The sequence below is a fragment of the Mus pahari genome, chromosome 5 (genome assembly GCF_900095145.1).
Source record: "Mus pahari chromosome 5, PAHARI_EIJ_v1.1, whole genome shotgun sequence".
In the NCBI taxonomy this organism is placed as follows: Eukaryota; Metazoa; Chordata; class Mammalia; order Rodentia; family Muridae; genus Mus; species Mus pahari.
Genome location: NC_034594.1, coordinates 109309739 through 109332813, shown reverse-complemented (window position 1 = coordinate 109332813; position 23075 = coordinate 109309739). Strand labels below are relative to the sequence as shown.

Genomic DNA, 23075 nt, shown 5'->3' with positions numbered 1-23075 from the left:
GGCCACTGGCATTCTGCCATGGGAGCTGGGTTGTGGGGTGGAGACTAGTGTCCCAAAGAAGTGCCAGGAAGGGGCTGTCTTCTCCTCTTAGCTGGATTTTGCCCTAGGGCTCAATAGGAGGAGAAGGGCCAGGTTCAAACACCTTCTTCGCTCCTTAGTGGGGGGTTAGGGAGTGGTGGGGGTACTGTGATCAGAGACTCTGGGCCACCCATGATAGAGTCTGCCCCCAGGGAACCCTGCAGTTCCCTTTTTACCCAGCAGGGGAATCACAGCAGCAGGACTAAGCCTGGGCATGGAAGTGGGAATAGGTGCTAGGGTCGGGGAAGCTGGCCCTGTCTGCCTATTGGGTGGAATGCATGCTATGCACAGCACAGGACTGGGAACCTGGTTGGTACCTCATGCCTGCTTATAGAAGCCAATTGAAGTTTCGGTTACATCTCTTGCCATCCAATGACATGGATGCATGATTTTTAAATATCAAAGTTGGAGCATAGGACTCAGGTAGGCATGACATATAGCCTGCGGAAACCTAGGCATGAGTGGTGAGTGTATAGAATCAGGCTTTCACTGTCCTTGGCTGTGGGTTCTGCTGTGGCCCTGTCCAGAGCACGGATATGGGAGTCAGACAGTCTTAACCTGTTGTGATTGTTCTGAGCAGGAGGAGGGAGATAAGGAAGGTGGCTTCTCTCTGGATTTGGCCTTTATTTTTTATTATTTTTTTATTTTTTAAATTAATCATTCCATTTGTTGACATCTTAAATGATAGCCTTCTTGGATACTCCCCATCCCATACCCACCCTCTCCCCTGTCCCCTTTGCCTCTATGAGGGTGTTCCTTTGACCACCCACCCTCTCCCTCCCCACTGCTCTAGCATCCCTCTATGCTGGGGCATTAAATCTCCACAGGATCAAGGGCTTCCCTTCCCATTGCTGTCGAATACTTGGAATCTACCTCTAAATTGAGGGTCTCTGGCTAGTCACAGTCACCACTGTTTTGGCTTTCCTCTCTATGGGTCCCTGGGTCTACATTGCTTCTGTTGCCTGAGTGTCCTGGGTGGTAGAACCTGCCTTCCCCCACTCTCACATCTGTCTGCCCTCCATCCCAATGTATCTAGGCTTCTGGCCCCAGCAGCCTCTCCCTCTGTCCAGCAGGATAGGTAGGCAGGATGCCTTGGGAGGCCAAGGCCAGTAGATGAGAGCCAGGAAAGCCTGTGCGTGCCGTCTTGCAGGCAGACTAAACATTTGCTTAGGACACCAGCAAAGAGCTGGGAAAGCCAAAAATAAGAGGTGGTACGTGGGGTGGGGGGAGGGGTGACATTTCAATCAAAGCATCAAACAGACTCATAGGAAAAACTTGGACTTATTTGGAAGTTAAATCATTAATTAAAAGAAAAAAGCGAGTCACACTTCGTGCTGGAAGTCCCTGAATGTCTTGCTTTTGGGACAGGCCTGGCACTTCTAGTGAGACGGGCAGTTTCCCTCATGCTTTCTGAGAGTGAGCTTCTCCCCAGCTTGTGGGAGTAGAGCATTCACCCCGGCCCTCTTGCACTCCTCTGCTTAGGCAGATGAAGGCAGAAACCAAGGCAGATGCCTGGGTCTTGGCTCTTGGGGTCTGGAGAATGCCAGCCTGCCAGGCAAAAGTTGGCTTCAGACTGCGCCTCTGATCGTGACTACGTGCCTCAGTTTCTCATCTCCAGGTCACGATCTTACCCTGGCCACCTCCAAGAGCTTTCCTGAAAAGAACACGGAGAATCCGTTTGAGAGAGGTGGAGAAAACAGAAGGCTCCACACAGCTGTTCATCTAACCAGTCATCAGCTTGTTCATTCCAAAGTACTGCTGAGGCTGCATTGAGTCAGCAACAATTGATTTAGGTCTTGAAGGGCCGGGAAACGTCAGTCATGTGAAGAAGCAGGGAAGGAGGCACTGGGCAGAGGGACCAGGGGAGAGTAAAGGTAGAGAGGTGAAGGGGGAAGAGACTGAGTGATTTGGCTGAACTCTGTGTGTACTTGTGCTGTGTTGTATATGAATGGGTGTGTGTACGCGCGTGTGCGATTGTGCATGTGTATGCATATGGACAGTGACTTGCCAGTGTATGGAAGAGTGATGAGGAAGGACCTAATGTGAGGACTGAATGACTGGGGCTATACCCTGAGCTTTTGGAAAGTAAAAGACTAAAGAAAAGACCGCGCTCCAGACAGAGAAGGGAGGTGCTCCCCACCAAATTCAGTCCTCACCGTGTCAGGTACCTACGGTAAGACCAGGCTTTTGTTAAGAAACCAAGAGGACAAATATGGCTAAGCTGACTGCCCATAGGCCTGTGTATCAGCTCCATGTGTTATATCTACCAGGTGGCTTCCCTGTCACCCTCCCTAACAAGTGACCTCAGCTAACAGATGAGGGGACCTGCAGGAAAGTTTTGGGGCTATCCAAGGTAGAGTTGTTGAGACATAGGTGTATTTCAGCTGTGGGATTCCAAAGGCCACGATGGAGACTGTCCTTTGACTTCCATCGAGCAAGCAAGACCCTCCCCTCTCCCCAGAGCAGAAGCAAATGACAATGTCCTGCTTTCTGTTGGAAGCTGGTGCATTGGGGAGGCACAGTGGCACGTCTCTTTCCATGTCCCCCCCCATAGTGTGGGCTGTCCTTCTTAGAACAGGCCAGATGCACAGAGGGGCTCATGCCATCTGACACCTCCATATAGCGGCATCTCTGTTCTGGAGCCATGCATAGCTTGGCCCTCGACCAGGCGTGGTTCTACCTTCTACCAGCTAGAACCAGACACAAGGAGCAGGAACTAAGTATGGGGAGTCTAGTGTGGGCCTGGGGCGGGCAGGGGCAGCCAGCCTGCATTCCAGGGTCCATGCATTGAGCTGGATGTGGCACACGAGCTATTTGGTTTGGCACCTGGGCTGGCAGAACCTTGCCCCCAGCGCCCCCCTCTGCACACACTTACTTCCTCTCTGACCAACATGGGAGGAGAACGGCCACACCAGACATGTCATGCCAGTCGTGAATCTAGGCCAAGAGAAACCGCTGGAAGCCAGCGGAGCCCGGGGCTGAATAGAAACGGGGTGGGGGCGAGGCCGGGCGCTGGGGAGAGCCCGTGGAAAAGCAGGAGCAGGGCCCTCAAAGGCAGCGCCAGGTTGGGCTCAGGCTGGGGATCTTGGGCAGCACAGTGGCAAGGAAAAGGGGAAGAAGACAGAAGAAAGGCCAGTCTTAGGCACTCGGCTTCTAAGGGGAGCGTTTATCACCAAGGACAGCCACACAGGGTGACCCTGGAGAAGAGACTCAGGAGTAACACCAGGACCCCGGGATCCAGCCACCCAGCTAAAACATGGGAACCGCTCGCTCGCTACTCAGAGGAGTGAGGAGTCTGGGGCACAGGGGGTGTGGCCAGGGACGCTCTTGAGGACAGAAGGGAACTACTTGGCTATGGGGGGAAAGCCAGAGAGGGGAACTCACTTGGCAATGGCCATCATGCCAATCCTGAACACTCCCAGGTAGCTTCTAGTTATGCCCATTTTGTAGATGAGGCAACTAAAGCCCAGAGAAGTTAAGCAGCTCACTTGAGGTTAAACAGCTAGGAGAGAATATTGGCGGGATTTTGCTTTAGTTCGGACTTTGTAGTACCAAGGTCTTCCCTCTGCTGTTAATACCTTTTTGAAGCTTTAACACCTTAGGATCCAGAGATTTAGGTTCAAGTCTTGACTTTATCACTAGCTGTCAATCATCTCTCCTCTTTGAGCCTAGGATTCTCTGTTTCTAAGGTGGGAAGGTCAAATAAAATGATTGGACAGCCAGACTTCCAGGGGATCTTCTTGTCTGATGATAATTTCCTGATAGGGTCTCTGGTCCTGTTCTGGAATGGCTGATGACCTCTGAGGCTTGCTCATGTTGGGCCTCAGTCTTACTGTCTGTGCTATTACCAAGTTCCCTGTGAACTTTCCATCTTGGGAACCCAGCAGAGTTGGACAGGGAGAAGAAAGACATGTGTTCAGGAGAAAATGACAGAGCGTTTGAGCATTCAGTCCCATGGCAGGTAACCCGTGAGCACGGGAATAAGAGAGTTCCTGGGAAAGATAAGGCAGGTGCCCCTTCTTTCAAACTGTGACCTACTTTGAAGGGACAGCTGCACACAGACTAATGCCCCAGACCAGGCTAATAAGAGCAGTGTGCAGATGACACTTGCTGTGTGACAGTCTCTTGCACCTGTTGGTCCTCATAGCACTCCTGTGGGACCAGTACTACTGCTGATTTCCCTCTTCACTCCACAGATGAGCATCCCGAGGCACAGAGAGGTGACGTCATTTCAGTAGAGCCACCATCAGAACTCAGGTGGCTCCAAGAGGAGGCCACGCACACATCAACTGTACCTAACTTGCCTCCAAGACTAAGTCTGAGTGGCAGAGGAAGGAAATGGCCAGCTCTGGGGGTGGGCTATATTAGGGCTCTGGGGACCAGGGTATTTCCAGGGCACCTGCTTCAGGAGCTGTTAGTCTCTGCCATATGGGTCAGGGCATCTTAGATGCAACTATTCCTGCCTCTGTATTGGAACTTTAAAGTAGAGCCTCAATGGAAGACAGGATGATGTTGGTAACCTGAAGAGCTAGGGTCTACCAATATGTTAGCTTTATCCCCGAGAACTCTCAGCCTTGGTGGGAACCTGAAGACTTTTGGAGAGATAGTTCTAGTATGCTATGCTTAGTGATCATGCTTTTGGAGGGTGCACTGACACTCCAGGAGTTGATCTACAGCGCCACTTATAGCCCTGTATAGCATGGGCTGGGGGAGGGTCCACAGGAATCTTCCGGGTGACTGTAGGACTTTCCCATCTATTCATGGGTAAATTGTTAGGGGGCCCCAGGGGAGGCTTGAGTGATCTCAGAAGAGCCCAGTTAGGCCTGGGGTAGGGAAGGGGCATTTCCTCTGGGAGGCATTCTCCCGAGTCTCCTGAGAGCTGAGAGAAACCTGAGGAGGGCTGGGCCAAGGGAGGTGTCTTTGGGGAAGAAACTGTGGGCAGAGAATGGGCAAACTTAGTCACTGGCAGAGCCCACAGAACAATGGTCCTCCAGTTTTTGTTCAGAATAGCTGATTGTATCACCTGGGACCAGTGTGCTATGGCGTTCTCAGCCCCATGGGCACTGTGGTACCAGCATTCCACAGGAAGAGGTGGAAGGGCTCCAGTCCAAGAGCAGCTTAAGCTACATAATAAGCCAGGTCTCAAAGCTGGCAATGCACATTCCTAGGTCCTGGCCCATCTGCATTGGATCACGTCTGTGGGTGGACTTGACTGTCTGAGTCCTTCAGCAAGTCCTCCAGTGATTCTGACCTACTGGCCTACTGACCATGAACTAGAGATATGGGGAGCTTCCTTTTCTGGGCCCCCTTAGCACACTCCAATGATGTGGCTTAAACAGAACCTTACAGAGACACAGTCCTTCAGGCACTAGCAGGCTGTACTTGGCTGGAGAGCCCGAGAGACGCTTTGCCTGCCTCCTTTAGCTTCTGGTGGCTACTGGCATCCCGTGAGGTTGCATTGCTCCTGTGTCTGCCTTCTGTCTTCTCCTAGCCTCTTCTTTCTTCTGTTTCCCTGTCACCTCTGATTGGATTTTAATGATCTCATCTCAAGAGACCTCCTTAGATTATATCTGCAAAATCCCCAAACGAGATCTCTCGTACTAGTTCTAGACATTTGGATGTGACCATATCCTCTGGGGGTCATGTTTCAGCCTCTTGCAAGGGAAGTTGTGAATGAAGAGGAGGGGAAATGGCCCCAGAGGGCTACTGGAGGGTCAAGAGTTGAGGGTGAGGGAGGATGAACTCCCACACTTCTATCTATAATCCCAGCCCTTGGGAGGTGGAAGCCGAGAGATCAGGAGCTGGGGGCCAGACTGGGCTACAACAGCCAGGCCGTCAAGAGAAAACAACACACTAGCAAAAACTAGAAACAAAAAGTAACTAAGGTTGCGTGAAAGGAAGTAAATAGAGGGGAGAGGGTTCATCACCCCAGCCTGCGCCTGCAGGAATGAGGCAGAGGGAGAGCTGACAGGAGAAGGGGCAACAAGGCCCTGAGGCCTGAGAACTCTGAAGAGCCCAGCCTGGAGTCACCCAGTCTGCCACGAGGAAGGGAAGTCCCCATCTCCAAAGCTGGCCTCAAGCCCTGCTGGTGACTTGGTGGGTTCTGTCGGTACCCCAACTTAGCTGCTAGTTAGGGAGGGCCCTGGGGCCCTGCTGTGTCAGGGGGCCTAGCACGGGGTCCCTAGGGACATGTGGGGTGGCGATGGCCTCCCTGACGTGGCTATTTCAGGCAGCATGATTATATGCTACCTTGTTTGGATCTTCCAGGGTTCCGGCAGTTGATTACTACATATGTCTGCACAGAGGCTGCTCTGAGGTGGGCGGGTGAGCAGACTAGTGCCACTTGCAGCCCATGAGGGTCCCAACATGAGTCATTTGGCTCCTGAGAGACATGGGGAGAGTGTCAATGGTGGGATGGGCTCTGCCGGTGATTCTTTCGGCCGTAAATGCTAGCCTGGAGCAGGCTTGGCTCCAGCTGGGCCACCCAGGAGCAGCACTGGGCTCCTGCATGATCCAAGACATTGCAAGGCAGAGTCAGGGGCTCCTCATCTCCTGCAGGTGTTTCGGGACTACATGTGGTGCTGGGGGCTTCTTGGGTCAGACAGCCTCTGACTGTAGTTCTTGACTCCTAAAGTCCATTAGAGATCTAAACAAAGAGACCGGAGCATCCGGGTTGAGCCTGGGAGCTCAGATTAGATTCCCGCACAGGTTTCTCCTCCAGCTAGGCAAAGGGCCTTTTCCTAAGCAGCCGAGGCCATGGCAGAGCCTTAGCCTGGATTCTGGGAATGTCTACACAGATGGGACTCCACCCCCCTCCCCACCCCCGCCTCAGTCCTTTGTCTCTCTGCGTCCCCCTTCCTTCCCTCAGGCTTTCCTCCATTTAGCTATCCTTTTCCACTTTGTAGAATGCTTGCAATGCACCATGGTACAGAAGACACTGGGTTAATAAATGAGGGTCCTTCCACTTAGTGGCTGATGACTTCTGTGGGGATGTCGGATGCCCAGGTCTTCATCTTCCCCTCAACCACACTGCTGGAGCCAAGCTCCCGAGACAGAGAAGCCACTGCACGAGAGAATAGGGCTCAAAGCAGGGGTAGGGAAGGGAGCTGGCTGCCCGGCTGAAACCCTGGGGAAACAGTGTGCGTGACTTGGACTGGGAGCTAGTATTTGCTGGGTGCTCTGTGTGCGTGCGGCAAGGCTTGATGTGCAGCAGACACAGGCTCATTTATTCCTGACCATACATCTCCAAGGAAGGTGCTGTGACCTCCATCTTACAGACGAGCAAATGGGGCTTTAGGGAGCAGCTCACAGGAGGCTCGTCTGAACTCTGAGTTCATGCAATTTCATTTTTTCTTATTTTTTAAGATGGAGTCTCACTCTACAGCCAGACTGACCTCAAATGCGTGGTTCTCTTGCCTATGCCTACTGAATACTAGGATTATAGGCCTGTGCCACCACGCCTGACCCATGAACACTCTGAGCAGGAGTTAGCTATGAGGGAGCCTAGAAGATTATGTACCTCCAAACTCCAGAGAAGCGTATCAAGTGCATGTCCAAGTTCCCTTCTCTGACCTGAACTGAGATTCCCCAGGATTGGAACCACTGCATCTGGATCTTAGGACACTCCCCTCTGGTGATGGATGCAGTATGCACTTTGTGGACAGTGTCCACACATGTCCTTGATGCAGCATCAGCAGCCTCCTGGAGCATGGGGGACATACAAGGCCTCAAACAACACTCAGAACTCCTGACACAGAGTCACCCCACCCTTCCTTTAGAATCACTTTTTTTTCCAGGATCTGTGGGTGGGGCGGGGCATACCCTGAGATGGAGCCACCTTACCCTTCCAGTCTCAGTAAGATGGACAGCAGCCATCACCAGCTGTCAATTTCCCACTGTTCTTAGATGACAAGGACTTTCTATACAAAGTTTCCAATGCTTTGAACTCCCCATTCATTCTTCTGCAGCTGCCTCTACACGTGGGCTAGAGCTACAAGAACTTAACTGGCTTAGTTGCAGCGTTTCCTAGAGGCTGGGAGAAGTGCTAGATAACCCCACAAGGGAGGATGGAAAGAAAGGGTTAGATCTTGTGAAGAACTTCCAGTGGTCAATAACTCCAAAAGAGGGTTGGGATGCTAACTTCCTTGTGAAGGTAATTCAGGGTCACGATCTTCTCACTTGGCCCGAGGATTGGGAGAAATATGTCTGTACCTCCTGGAATCTCCTCAGAGCTCATGTTTTGTTTTCCAGGATTCTTCCCCACTGAGGCCTCAGAGCAGCCCAAAGGGGAGGTGAGAGAAGCTTCAGGTGACACCAGGAAGAGTGATGGCCACCCCTGTATAGCTAGCAACTGCCTTTAGACTCTAGACTCACCCTGGCGAGGGAAATGAGTCCAGAGCCAGGGAAGTGTGGCCTTTACAGAAAGTCTCTGGGAAATTTCCAAGAGTGCAGGTGGCTCCTGGCCACTTCCCGTAGACTGGGAATCCACGTTAACTGAAGAAGGCAGCAAATGACCCCGTTTCTTGCTGTGGCCCAGCTAGAGAGGCATGGACAGAGCCTGCCCACCTGGGATCGAAAGGCCTTAGTATATTGGGGCAGGAGGTCTGCAGTCCAAACGGCTCCTTTTCAGGTGAGGAAACCGAGTCACACAGACGGAGGGGCATTCCCAGCGTCACCCAGGAATCAGTGCAGAAGCCCAGGCCAGACTCATGTTTTCCTTCAGAAAGGGGATGAAATATTTATGAGCCTGTGTGGCCACTTAGGCCAGATGGCTGTAAGATCAGTTGCTCTGGAATGTGACCCTATCCGGGGACTCTTGCCAAGGTGGCTTCCTTCTCCTCGACAGTCCTGACACCTGTTTTGGGACTCAGAGCCAGCTCCTTCCCTCAACTCTCCTTTACACAGCTCCAGCAGGTGGGGCAGGGCAGTGTGGGGTGGGGAGGCTGTATCAAAGAGCTCTAGACTCTTGGACAGGGACTGGGACGGAGCAGGTGAGGAGTGAAAACTCATAGTGTTTGCAAGATGAGCCACTGTAGATGGCTGTGGCAAAGGATGCAGGGCTAGTATGGGCCTGGCAGTCCACCTAACTGTGTCTGTTGTCCTTTGGCTCAGCAGTCTCTTGATCGGGGGGTGGGGGTGGGGGTGGGTACTGTGGCCCTGAGCTTTTGCCACCCTCCCCTTGTCTCCAGAGGTGTTTTCAGGATGGGTTTGCATTTATATTCCCTGCTAAGCTCGGAGCACAGTCCAGTCTCTGGCCCTAGAAAACTTTCAGTAGAGATGACCTCAGCCCCATCCATTATCAGTGCCAAGCCACTACTGTCAGGGTAAGATGGGAGGAACAGGAGATGGGATGGAGAGGAAGGGACTCTGAGTTGCATGTACCTTATCCAGTCCTCACTCAGCAGCAGGTCTACTGGCCCACCTCTCAGGGTCCTGCTGTACAGCCTCCAGCTGCATCAGGTCTTCTCACCGGCATCCTCCTGGGGCCGCCTGCGGTGCGACCTGAGGCCCTGTTGGCTGATTAGAAGGGGAGGAACCTCTATGCTCTCATTTCCCACCCTGGCTCTCCAGGTCTTACCTGGCTCTCTCCCCTTGGTGACTACTAAAACGGGTTCTTCCGCTCTCTCTCTGCCCTCCATCTTCTCAGTAGACCCCTCTCTTCTAGCTGATCTTCTAAGGGGCACCATTCTTTAGAGCCGGTCCTCAGAGTCTGCCTGTGGGCTGATGATTCTTCAGCCTAGGATGATCCACTGAACTGGCCAGTGGGGTCTCTGCTTGGTGGGCCCAGAAGGACCTCATGCGTCTCCCAGGGTAATCCTACCAGCTTCCCTTCCATATTGCCTTTCTAAGTTCTACTTCCCTCCATGCCAGGGAGTCACACCATTCGTTCAGTTCCATAGTTTGGCAACTGGGTGTCAGCTTTGACTCTTGCACCTACAGTGCATCCGATGGACTGGGTTCCAGGGATGGTCCCAGTTGCTCTGGAGCAAGCCTCACTTCTCTCACCAGCAACGACCTTCTAGCTGACTACTTGCTTCTCTTCTGGACTTGCCCTCTGCCCTTAATATCAGCCATATGGGACTTAAAACCCAGATCTGAGCAAATCACCCTGCTTAAGATTCTTCAGGCCCAGACTCCCTCACAGCTCTGCTCCACACTCCGCACATGGTTCAGGACTCCCATGGTAGAGTGCTTGCATCTGCTCTGCTGGCCGCTGCTGCTCTCCCTGGGACACTGGCTCCCATTTCCTTCTCAGCTCTCTCACCTGCTCATGCTTCAGGGCAGTATGGATGATGTCTCATGCTGCAGGAGTGTTTGCTAATCCCCAGGTTCATCCCATAGTGCTGAGCTACAGCCGAGACCCAGCATCACCTTCCAGTCCCAGTTTCTTCTCTGCAGTCTCTTGAGTTCCGTGTCTCCACTATTGCTGTTGTTAATTTTGGCGACAAAGTCTCTCTGTGTAGGCTCAGGCTGACCCCAAATTCACTACCCTCCTGCTTCTGCCTTTCGTCATGCCTGGGTTTTTTTTTTTTACCCCTTAGATTCTAATTCAGAAGCTGTGCCTGGCACATAGCAGGTACTGAGTGACTGCCAGAGGCACTCTGTTCCCCAATTCCCATCTTGAAAACACCTCTGATGACAGTTCATTTTGGGGGGAGCTGATGCCAGGTGGAGAGAGTTTATGGGTCCAGGCTGCCTTTTCCTTGGGGGAAGGGGTGGTCTGAATGTGTTGGAGCAAGGTCGCAGGACCAGAGATGTTAGTCATTTGCCCAGTGGCTTGAGAGAACTGGGGCTTAAGTTCCAGCTCAGGTGTGTCTGGGTCCTGAGGCCGGGCAGTTATTTGCTCCTTCCCACTCTCTAGATTCTTCCTTGGACCATGTGGTAGGTGGGTGGTTCTGAGGAAGGAGGAGGGAGTGAGGGTTCACGGAGTTTGCTCGCTCTCTTCCACTTTCTGGGGAGGTAGGATAGCAGACAGGGCTGAGCAGGAGTCAGAGCAGAGACACATGCGTTTGACATGAGCAGGATGCAGGTCACAGCCAATGTAGGCAAGGCAGCTGGGCTCGGTTGCATGCCAGAGAGAGAGAGAGAGAGAGAGAGAGAGAGAGAGAGAGAGAGAGAGAGAGGGACAGAGACAGAGACAGAGAGAAACATGGGGATACTGGCCTCCACCATCTGACAGTGTTTTGTGACGGGTTGCACATTGCACACTGGAACATACATCACCCTAAATAAAACAATAAACTTGTTAATTTCAAGAAAGCCACGCTATGGTTCCCAGAGCCAAGAATACCGTTATTTAGAGTTACCTGCTCCTTGAGTATAATCTATATCCTGCAGTCACTCAGCGTTTGTGGGGAACAGACATCTTTCTGCAACAAAGAGGCAGGGTTTTGTAGAGAAACGGTGAAAGCTGACTACTTGGGGGTGTTCATAATTTCCAGAGTTCCTGGCTGGGGTGGGGGTAGGGAGGAAAGAGAAGCTTCCAGATCCATGAGGCCCGGGAGCCAGGAGGCACCATTCCCTGAAGATGCTCCCCCACCCCCAGCCTAGTCCCCTTCCTTCCTGCTCCGTCAGTTTCAGTTGACAAGAATGAAGCTGTTCAGCCTCCTCAGGGACCAACCAGGCCTTCTGGGCCAAGGCAGCTGTCTTGGGCCCCCAGCCCCAGCCCCAAGCCTGTTCCCCTGGCCCCCATTAACCTGCCTCTCAGCCGCACATCTGCTAACCTGGGGGCCTGGATGGCCTTAGGAGTAAAACTCCTTCAGAACATCTGGAGTGTGGGGGTGCGCCGGCCCCACCTGGACGGGAGAGGAGGTGAGAAGGGGGAGAAGGGAAGAAAGATGGAAGAGGAGACGGGATGAGAACCAGAGAGGGAGGGCAGTATGTTGTGCACATGGTGGGTGCTGGTGGGGAAACGGAAGCACACCAGCCCTGGGGTTCTTTGTCTATCCTTTGACAGGTGGGAAAGAGCTGGGAGCAGGGACGAGGACAGACTGGCACCAGCTAGGTAACCTGTGCCTTTCATTAGAGACCATGCAAAAACCCTGACTGCCCGGGCAAACCTTTCTTTGTGTTTCATGGTGGTGTTCTCAGCTGTCTGTCCCAGCCCCTCGTTTCTCCAGATTCAACTTCCTCTGCCTCCCAGGCTTTGCCTGAATTGTTTCTCAAGTTAAGATGGTTTTCTTTACCACTCCTCCATGCCTCGCCTCTCTCCTTCCTGCTACAATAGCACTTACCTCCTCCAGGAAGTCCTCCAGGATGGCCCCATGTGGCTCTGGGCCTGCTGGACACATGGAGAACATTCGAAACCAGAGCCAGGGAACCTTTTCTCTCTTCTTAGTTTTGGCTTTTGCATCCACAGCTGGGTGGCAGTGATGGAACTAAGCTAGCCCTCCTGGGGACGCATGGGATAATGAGTATTCTGCTCCAGCCAGGACCAGTCATGCCAGCTATCCTGCTGGACCTAGAGTCTGCCATAGTTACCTGTTTCAGAGGTCAGAGTGAGGGGTGGGATAGGGGTGGGTGGGGAAGTAAGCTGGAGATCTGGAGTCAGTCTTAGGGGCTTTGGACATTAAACAGCAACATTTTGGTAAGCCTTGAGAAGGCCTTTATGTCCAGCCTGGGGCAAATGGCGCCCATCTTAGCTTGTCCTTCTTCCTAGTAAGACGTGACAAGCATTCTGCATCTGACTGCACCCAGGCTGTTCTGTCTTGTGGAAGGAGAGAGGAAGGAAGGCAGCCTTGAGAGTGTTGGCCAGTGTGAGTGCTATGTCAGCCTCGTGCCCTGGTGTCTTTCCCCACCCTCGTCATGCAGTCCTTCACCAGCCAGGAGAGCCTGTCCAAGCTCCTCGATTTCTGAAGCCCGTGCCAATGTCCCCTGTCAGGGGATAGAATGCAGTGGGATTATATAGCATCTTTCTATGAGAAAACTTTTCTTTGGAAGCCAGCTCTGCCTTTTTCTAGAAAAGAATCATAGATTATCTCAACATTCTGTTCTTCAATTTTGAAGTCTGTCAACTGGGAATAATAAAGAGGCCATTTAGAAGACAAATAGGACAATGAGTATAGACGTGAGCACTACACTGGGCGCACCCTAAGTACATAGGAAGGCATGAACACAACACAGGGAGCACTCAAGTATGTAGGAAGGTGTGAACACAACACTGGGCACACCCTAAGTACACAGGAAGGCCTGAGCACAACACTAGGAGCACCCTAGGTACACAGGAAAGTGTGAGCACAACACTGGGAGTACTCCTAAGTACATAGGAAGGTGTGAGCACAACATGGGGAGCTCTCTAAGTATACAGGAAGGCCTGGTCCTGAGTTAGAGTTACTGCTTCCCAGTCCATAGCACTGTCTCACTATGTGCCATCATTTCCTATGGTAGCAAGTTTGTGGCACAATGGTGTGGGCAACTCAAAAAACCTCTGGCTATGCAGAACTAGACTGGCCATTTAAGAAGACTTGACTGTAAACTAAATTATTCCAAGAGAGACAGATCCTTTCCTAACCCCTGAACTCATAGCTGGCTGTCCCTCTCGCTCCTGCAGTGAGGCCGTTAGGTCATTTCTTCCATTACTGTTTCTTTACTCAGATCTGAGTTGGGCATCTTCACAGTGATGCACTCAGTTCTCATGAGTTTGTTATTAAATAAGAGGCTCATGACAAGGTCACAGATAGCCAATGTCAGGATAGAGTGATGCCTAAGAGGATCTGGAATACTGCGGGACAAGGAGGAGTTCTCTCTGTTGGCCCCCAGCTATGTGGCGGGTGCTGCGCTGGCTTTTGAAGGAGGTGTATGAGTTGGAGTGGTGGGGAAGATAGGACAGAAGGAAGACCTTGAGAAGACACTGGGAAGGCGGCAAAAGGGTGCAGAGCACGGGGGAGTGGCACTCAGTCATAGAAGGGCAATTTGATTTGGAGCAGACCCAGCTGGTCCCTACACTTACAGCCCTTATTGCAACGAGGCTGTGTATAGGAGATCTGTCTCTACACAGATAGGTTTCAACGCAGAGAGGCAATTAGAGGGTTTTTACACAGGCAGATGGACCCGAGAGAACCCGAGATGTCCACAGCACATCAAAGAGGCTCTGCTGGGGGCCGTGAGTAAGCTTCCTTCAGAGACCATGGTGGGATAGGGACTAGACCACAGCAATAGCCCTGTGGTCAGGTCAAGGGGATGTGACCTTCAGACTCCAATGCTGTGGCCTAGAGACTCCATAGGTAAGAGACACAGGGAGGCAGGGTACAGAGATGGCAAGATGCAGTGGGTGATAGGATCCCCACTGCACGCTCCACTGCATACACTTCCAAACTTATTCCCCAGGTCCCCTGCTCCAGCTGGCTCCACGGTGCACTCCCTTGCTGGCCCCCTCGCCTCAGCACTCCAAAGGTCTGGAACTTAATTATACACTGACGCACTTTGTTTTTTAAAAACATGTTTATTTTTGTTCTGACTCATTGCAGAAAATTTAGAAAATAAAAAAAAAAGAAGAAGAAAATAAAAATCACCCACGGCTCTACCACCCAGACACAATGCTTGCTGGCATTGCCGGGTCCTTCTCGGCCCAGAAGCTCACTTTATGCCATGTGCTAATACCTTCTGTTGGGTCTCGTTTAGTGTCTTATAATCACACTAGTACAATGCTAGTGTTTAAAAAAGATACTAGTATAAGGGAGACTGGGAATGGGGACAACATTTGACATGTAAATAAATAAAATAATCAATAAAAAAATACTAGTCTATAACTCATGTTGAGAACCACACTGGTATAACTTAAAAATCGCACTGGTATAACACTAGTGTTAAAAAACACTAATATATCTTAAAAATCACACTGATGTAACTAGTGTAACTATATACTATTATAACTAGTGTTAAGAACAGACTAGTATAACTTGAAATCATATCAGTATAACTTTAACTCATGTACGAATTTTAACTGAAGTATTCTTTAAAGTTGTGATGTAATTCACACAGCATAGAATCCAGCCCCATCTATGGTGTACATGTTTTGTCACTCTTTGAAGAAAACTTGGCTCCTCCGCCATCCCCACCCCACCCTAACATGCAGACTAATCATGTCTCCAGGTGGTCCTGTTCTGGCCATTTCATGAATCATACGCCATGTAGCCTCCCCTCTGGCCTGTCATAGTGTTTTGAACCTTCATCCATACTTTCTAACTGTGGATTAATACTTCACCCTTTATTTCTGTTGGTCCGTTTTTTGATTAATCTGAGTCAGGGCTTCACTCTGTAGCCCAGGCTGGCCTTAAACTCAAGCTCCTTCTGCCTTGCCTCCTATGGCTCATTCCTTTTAATAGGTGAATGATAGTCTTTATATGTGTAAGCAGTATTTTGATTTACCTATGAATCTGTTGATGGATTTCCCCCTTTTTATTTTCTTTAGTTTAGATTTGTCTTGTTTTTACCGTTTTCAGAGCATAGATTTTGCACTTTCTTGGGCCATTGGGGATTTCGAATAGGGATTTGCAAGCACTTGACCACTAAGATACAGCTCTAGCTTCTAGGATTTTCATCCTTTCCTTTAACGTATTCCTAGGTAGTTTTGTTCTCATTAGTACTTACTATTGCATATGGAATTGTTTTCTCCTTCCAGGGAAGGAGTGCTGCAAGCACATAGAAACCAGGCAATCTCTGTGTGTGTGTGTGTGTGTGTGTGTGTGTGTGTGTGTGTGTGTATCATCCACAGCCTCAGCACATAGAAACCAGGCAATCTGTGTGCGTGTGTGTGTGTGTGATGGGTGTGGTGTGTGGTGTGCGTGCGTGTGTGGTGCGTGTGTGTGTGTGTGATCCACAGTTTCAGCACATAGTGTGTGTGTGTGTGTATCATCCACAGCCTCAGCACATAGTGTGTGAGTGTGTGTGTGTGTATATGTGTGTGTGTATCATCCACAGCCTCAGCACATAGTGTGTGAGTATGTATGTGTGTGTGTGCGTGTGTGTGTATCATCCACAGCCTCAGCACATAGTGTGTGAGTATGTGTGTGTGTGTGTGTGCGTGTGTGTGTATCATCCACAGCCTCAGCACATAGTGTGTGAGTGTGTGTGTGTGTGTGTATCATCCACAGCCTCAGCACATAGAAACCAGACAATCTCTGTGTGTGCGTGTGGTGTGTGTGCGTGTGCATGTGGTGTGTGTGCGTGTACATGTGGTGTGGTGTGTGTGGTGTGGTGTGCGTGCGTGTGGTGTGTGTGTATGTGTTTGTGTGCGTGTGTGTCTGTATCATCCACAGCCTCAGCACATAGTGTGTGAGTGTGTGTGTGTGTCTGTATATGTGTGTGTGTATCATCCACAGCCTCAGCACATAGTGTGTGCGTGTGGTGTGTGTGCGTGTACATGTGGTGTGGTGTCTGTGGTGTGGTGTGTGTGCGTGTGTGGTGTGTGTGGTGTGCGTGTGTGTGTGGTGTGTGTGTGTGTGGTGTGTGTGTGTGATCTACAGTTTCAGCACATAGTGTGTGTGTATGTGTGTGTGTGTGTGCATGTGGTGTGTGGTGTGTGTGTGTATGTGTGTGTGTGATCCACAGCCTCAGCACATAGTGTGTGTGGTGTGTGCATGTGGTGTGTGTGTGTGTATGTGTGTATGTGTGGGTGTGATCCACAGCCTCAGCACATAGTGTGTGTGTGTGTGTGTGTGTGTGTGTGTGTGTGTGTGTGTGGTGTGTGTGTGCATGTGGTGTGTGTGTGATCCATAGCCTCAGCACATAGTGTCTGTGTGTGTGTGTGTGTGTGTGTGTGTGTGGTGTGTGCGTGTGTGTGTGTGCATGTGGTGTGTGTGTGTATGATCTATAGCCTCCTTTCTGCTGCGCTTGGTGTTTGACTCTGGGGCTTGGTTTTTTGGTGGTTTTTTTTTGTGGTTTAATTAGGTTTTTCCTTATTGGCAGATGTTTAGATGGTTTAGAAATGGAAGTCTCTGTCTTTTTTTCTGTTGTTTTGCTCACCTTTCATTTTATAACAGGAACATTAGTCTTTATTTCTTCAGTGTCCCAATTCCTTGCCAAGAGCTGCTTGCTGGGGCTGTTGGCTTTTTATCGTCTATACATTGAATGCTTGCCGTCTTGCATACTTAGGAAATGCAGTCTATGCCCACAGGATTTAGGATTTTTCTTAATCTGAAACATCTTTGTAGATCACAATATACTTTTATTCCAGTCTCACTTGTTCTCATTAAGGACCTATATATTTCTTGCTAGAATGACTTCATGATGTTTATTGGGTTTTGTTGTGTGCAAGCTGTTTCGGCAGCTACTGCTAATGTAAAAGGGCTGTTTCGCCATGTCCCTTCCGCTCCTTGCTGCTGCGTAGGGGACTGAGTCAGGTGTTGTCTTAGCTTGTTTTCTGTGGCTATAATGAAATATCCATGCCATGGTAATTTATAAGGAAAAGTGTGGCAGTTTAGAGAGCTACTGGGAATTGACCGTAGGGCCTCTGAGGCTGGGTAGATGCTCTAATCATCACAGTTGATACACCCCAGCCCAAACGCTGCAGTTCCTAACTCACAGTTCTGGAGAAACAGCACGGGTACGTGGCATCTTCTCCTATATCTTCTCCTATATCACTCTGTGTGTGTGTGTGTGTGTGATGGTATCATGGTAGGAGAGCACACACAGAAGGAGAGAGAGCACACACACACAGGCAGGGAGCAAGAGAGATTCACGGGTCAGCTCACTTGTTTGTTTGTTTGTTTGTTTGTTTGAACAACAAATTGCTCTCAAGGGAACTTACCAGCACCTACAACAACCACATCAGTCCCTTCCAAGTGTGGTGCCAGTGGTCACCTAGTGACCTTCTCTCAGGAGTTACCTTCAAAGTTTTAGTCACTTCTCAACTTGACCAGACTGGGGACCAAGCTTCCAGCCCATAACCCTTTAGGGGACATACTCAAATTGGATCCAGATCGGAGTATGTATGCACACTTGCCTTCTGTCTGGGCACTTCGTTCAATGTTCACCTATTTACCTTGTTCTGGATTTTGTTTTGTTTTGTTTTTAAAGATTTATTTGTTTTATGTTATGTGAGTACACTGTTGCTGTCTTCAGACACACCAGAAGAGGGCATCAGATCCCATTACAGATGGTTATGAGCCACCATGTGGGTGCTGGGAATTGAACTCAGGTCCTCTGGGAGAGCAGTCAGTGCTCTTAACTGCTGAGCCATCTCTCCAGCCCTTGTTCTGGATTTTGAAAGGAAAATTTGTAGTATTTTGTTGGTATAGTGGTGGAAAACCTCTAATATAAATAGTCTCTATGGTTTGGGAAAACTACTTTTTTCTCTTCTCTTCTCTTCTCTTCTCTTCTCTTCTCTTCTCTTCTCTTCTCTTCTCTTCTCTTCTCTTCTCTCCTCTCCTCTCCTCTCCTCTCCTCTCCTCTTCTTTTCTTTTTTCTTTTTCATGACAGGGTCTCTCAATGTAGCCCTGGCTGTCTAGGAACTCACTAAGTAAACTGGGCTGGCCTCAGACTCACAGAGATCTGCCTGTCTCTGCCTCCCACGTGCTGGGATTAGAGGTATGAGCCACCATGACCAGCTCTTGGGTCACTTTTGAAATAGGATGCCACTCTATAGACCTGGTTGTCCTGGAACACACTGTATAACCTAGGCTTGCCTCAAACTTAAGGCAATATGGCTGCTTTAGCTCTCTCAGAGTTGGGACTCTGGGCATTTCCCACCCCACTTAGCTTAAACAATACTGGGCATCAATCCTGGGCTTCAGGAGTGAGACGAGGCAAGCACCTTAGCAGCTAAGCAGTAGACAGTGTATCAATAATATTACATTACATGCTAATAAAATCGTCATAAGTGGCCATGGGCTAATAACTTGTGTTCTTGCCAGTGGCTTCCATAGTCAGACTGAGCTGAGGGGGTGGAGCATCACCCCAACTCTCTAATTCCTGCACCAGTTTATAAAGTGAGAGGTTTTTTTTTTTTTTTTTTTTAAGAGTTTGGAAGGGTTTAACGATAAATCACACTGTCCCAGATGCTTGGCAGATTCTTCGATAATGCTTCTAATGTCTTCTGGTTTTCTATCTGTCACTACTGTGACTTTCTCCTTTCCCAATCACTCAGTTCACAGAGCTCTTCTCGCTTTCTGCCAATATATCAATTGGCCCAGAGGAAAGGCGGCAACGTGACTTGCTCTCACTTCCAGTCACAGTCCATACTTTAAAAAGCACTTCTTTGATCTTTCCATGGCTCTCCCCTCTTTTTCCATCCCCTCCCCCCATTCTTGGTACTCCTGTCTCTTAAATCTGAGCCATCTTGACAGTTCCAACCTCTGAATCCTGTCTCCTCAAGTGGCGCGACCACACTTTCTCTTTGACTCTCTGCTTTGTGTGGGGGCCTAGAAGGTCTCTCCAGGCAGAGCGAGAACAGAAGGTTCACAGTACCGGGTTCCTTCCCTGGGCTGCCTGTGGCCTGTGGTTTTCCAGTTGAGGCAGAAGGGTGGGCCCCCATTCTTTTTACTTCATCCTTCCCCGGAAATAGAACTTGTGAAGCCCTCATCCTGGAGGTTAGCAGTGTAGTTCAATGCTTGAACGATGTTCTACCTGGCTTGAGGCCCTGGCATTGATCCCCATTCACTGAGAGGTGCTAGGAAAAGCTTTCATTCCCTGTTTTTATTTTTTATTTTATTTTTTAATTTTAATTTCTCATGATTGATCATTCTTTATTATTTTTTTTTGTAAATTTTTCTTAAGCCAAGATTAATATCAGCTACTGTATTTGCTATTATAATCCCTTATAATGCAAGACTTTTGCTGTTAGGAATATATTTGTTGGGGAGATGGCTCAATTGGGGTTTTCTGTGCAAGTACGGTGACCTGAGTTCAATACCCAGAACCCATGTAAAAACACCCGGGTGTGGTGGCAGGCAAGCACTGGGGAGCTAGGCAGGTGCGTGGGTCTGGTTAGCTGGCCAGCCAAGCCTCTTGGCAAGGTCCAAGACAGACCGAGACCATGTCTCAGACATGTAGATGGGGCCTGAGAAGTGAAACTCAAGGTTGCCTCCTGTATTCCACACAGATGCACATGTATTCATGTGTGCACCGCCCTCCCCACATGCACACTCAGAGAAATATGCAGACAGACATACACATACGCAGAACACATTTGTGTGAACTTCATGAACGGTAGCCCAACTAACTAGATATAAAATCCTTGCATCCAAATGCTCTATGACATATGTCCCTTCCCTCAGTATGCCAGAAAATCTACAAGGTTGCGCTGATCACTTACCTCCAGGGCAGCTTACTTCCTTGAGTGCATATGGTTACTTTATTTCATTTTTTCATTTAAAGTTGTTTTTACAGTGTGTGTGTGTGTGTATGTGTGTGTGTGTGTGTGTGTGTGTGTGTGTGCACGTGCGCGCGCGCGGGTTAGTCAGAGGACAGCTTTTGGGAGTCAGTCTTTCCTTCCACCGCATGGGTCCCCAGGGTTGAACCCAGGCCATCAGGCTTGGTTGCAAACACCCTGACCTGCTGAGCCATCTTGTCAGTCTCATGGGTTTCTTATCACACCTGGGAGATTTATCAGATTTTTATCCAGGTGTGAATCATTTTTTGGTCTCGTTTTGTTCTTTCGAGGGAATCATGGACTTGTGCTCCATTCTCTCTGCTTGGGTGCCTTGAAATACCTACAGTCCCCGGTAGCACAGGTCCCTCTCTCTCCGATTTATCTCCTCTTCACTTCCATCGCTCTCAGGACATTGCCCCTTCATCCTGAGTTTGAGGAACAGTTTCAGGCCTGCCTTCCTTGGGTTCAATCAGGGCAGGCTAATTCTTTGTCACCTTCAGTGTGAATTTGAATGTTGCTTTCAGCTTCTTTCCTTGCAGGCGATCACATCCCTCCTCGTTCTGTTGTTTCCGTTTGCCTCTGAAACATTCCTTTATACTTTTCCCATTTAACTTTCTTCTTCCATCTCAGCTTCTTTTCTTATTTTTTTTATTTTTTATTTTTATTATTTTTATTTAATGATTTATTTTTGAGACAGGGTTTCTCTGTATAGCCCTGGCTGTCCTGGAACTCACTCTGTAGACCAGGCTGGCCTCGAACTCAGAGATCTGCCTGCCTCTGCCTCCCAAGTGCTGGGATTAAAGGCGTGCGCCACCACGCCCGGCCTCAGCTTCTTTTCTTTCGACTGATGCCTGTTCCTGCTTCATCGACGTTATGACTGCTCATACTTACTGTAGGAACAAATTACTCTCTGAAATGTGATCTTCTGGGTTTTCAAAATTCTACCACCTCTTCCTGTATTTAATCTTTTGCAGAATTAAAAAAGAAGGTTGCTTTTTAGTTTTCCCTGCATCTTATATTTTAAATATTTTTTATTTTAAAAAATGATAGTAAAATATATATAACATAAAATTTGTCATTGTAACTATTTTTAAGGCTGGGCATGGTGGCACTTGGGAGGCAGAGGCAGGCAGATTTCTGAGTTCGAGGCCAGCCTGGTCTACAGAGTGAGAACAGCCAAGGCTACACAGAGAAACCCTGACTCAATAAACCAAAAGACCAAAAAAAAAAAAAGTAACTATTTTTAAAATTATTTTGAGTTATGGGTCTATCTATGCCTGTATGTGAGTAAGGTCCTCTAAAGTTGAAGTTATAGGCAGCTGTAGGCTACCTGACGTGCATGCTGGAGCTTAACCGGAGCTCTCTGCAAGAACAGCTCTTAACCATTTGCTCTGTACTCCAGGTCCTCTCTCCAGCCCACTTAACTATGTTTAAGTGTGTAGGTTTAGTGTATAGTGAGATAGCTCAGCAGGTAAAGGCCCTTACCCCCTGAGCCTGGCAACCCATGTTTCATTCTCAGGATCCACATGGCAGAAGGAGAGACTCTCAAGATTGTCTTCAAGATTTCCTTCCACCTTAATGCGTAATAATAGTCCAGTGTACATCCAGAACTAACTTGTCTGTTCACTTAGCTGCTGGTGGATTTGGGGATGTTGGCTGTGTGCATTGTGAGGCTGTGAGTACATGTGACCACATCTCTCCGAGTCCATGTTTTGTTTCTTATCTTTGAATAGGAAAAAGCACCCCTGTCTAGATATAGAATTTGTCACTATTGAAGTGATGGGGATTTTCCATGGTTTCATTCACTCTCCTTTCTGGGAAAGCTCAACCTGCTCTTCAGACACAGCTGGCAAGCAGGCTGGTGTGCACAGTTCCCAGGGAAGTTTTTAGCATCTGAGAAGATATGCATCTGGAATAGTTTTGATGACCCATGGTGGAATCCCTTACCCTCTGGTTGGTTCTTCACTAAGGTCTGTGTGATAGCCCAGAAGTTCCTGGCTTGACTCACCCGAAGCCGACAGTGCTGAGCTCAGCTTCTGTCCCATACCAGTGGGCTCCGAGTTTGAAGGGAGAACTTGTAGAATTCCTAACTCTGGGGAGCTCCTTGGGTGATACTACCATGGGGCCAGGTTGGAGGAGAACCACAGCTTTGCTAGGTGGTGGCACACATCTGTGATCCCAGTACTTCAGGAGGCTCAGATGTGAAAAATGTGTTTGTGGCTGTCCTTGACTATGTTAGGAGACCTGGGAGGAGAGAGGGGAAGAGGGAGAAAAAAAGCAGAAAGGAGGGAGGGAGGNGAGGGAGGGAAGGAGGGAGAGAGAGAGAGAGAGAGAGAGAGAGAGAGAGAGAGAGAGAGAGAGAGAGCTGTCCTGACTGCCACAGGCCAGATGTACATGTTGGTTTCATCAGAACGGTTATGCAGGGGCATGGCTTCCCTGTCTCCTAGATTTTGACTCATGGACATCTAGGGCAGGAGAAGATAGATGTGTTTCCACCTTCTATCACACTGGCTGGGCTATTCTGCTCCACAAAGCAAAGCAGAGGGAGCCCCTCACCATCTGCAGAGATGCCAGACTCTCAGACTCTGACTTAATGATGCTTTTGCTTCAGGTTTTAGTTATATACATGTGTGAGTGTATGAATGTGTATGCATGCAAACAGGTGAGTGAGTATCTGTGCATATGTGTG

At 49.4% G+C, this 23075-nt stretch overlaps 1 protein-coding gene across 3 annotated transcripts in view; it reads left to right on the top strand.

Annotated features, from left to right (window-relative positions):
- Lgr6 (leucine rich repeat containing G protein-coupled receptor 6) overlaps positions 1–23075 on the top strand; it is a 121899-nt gene that overhangs the window by 41087 nt on the left and 57737 nt on the right. The gene's annotated exons all lie outside the window — the stretch shown is intronic.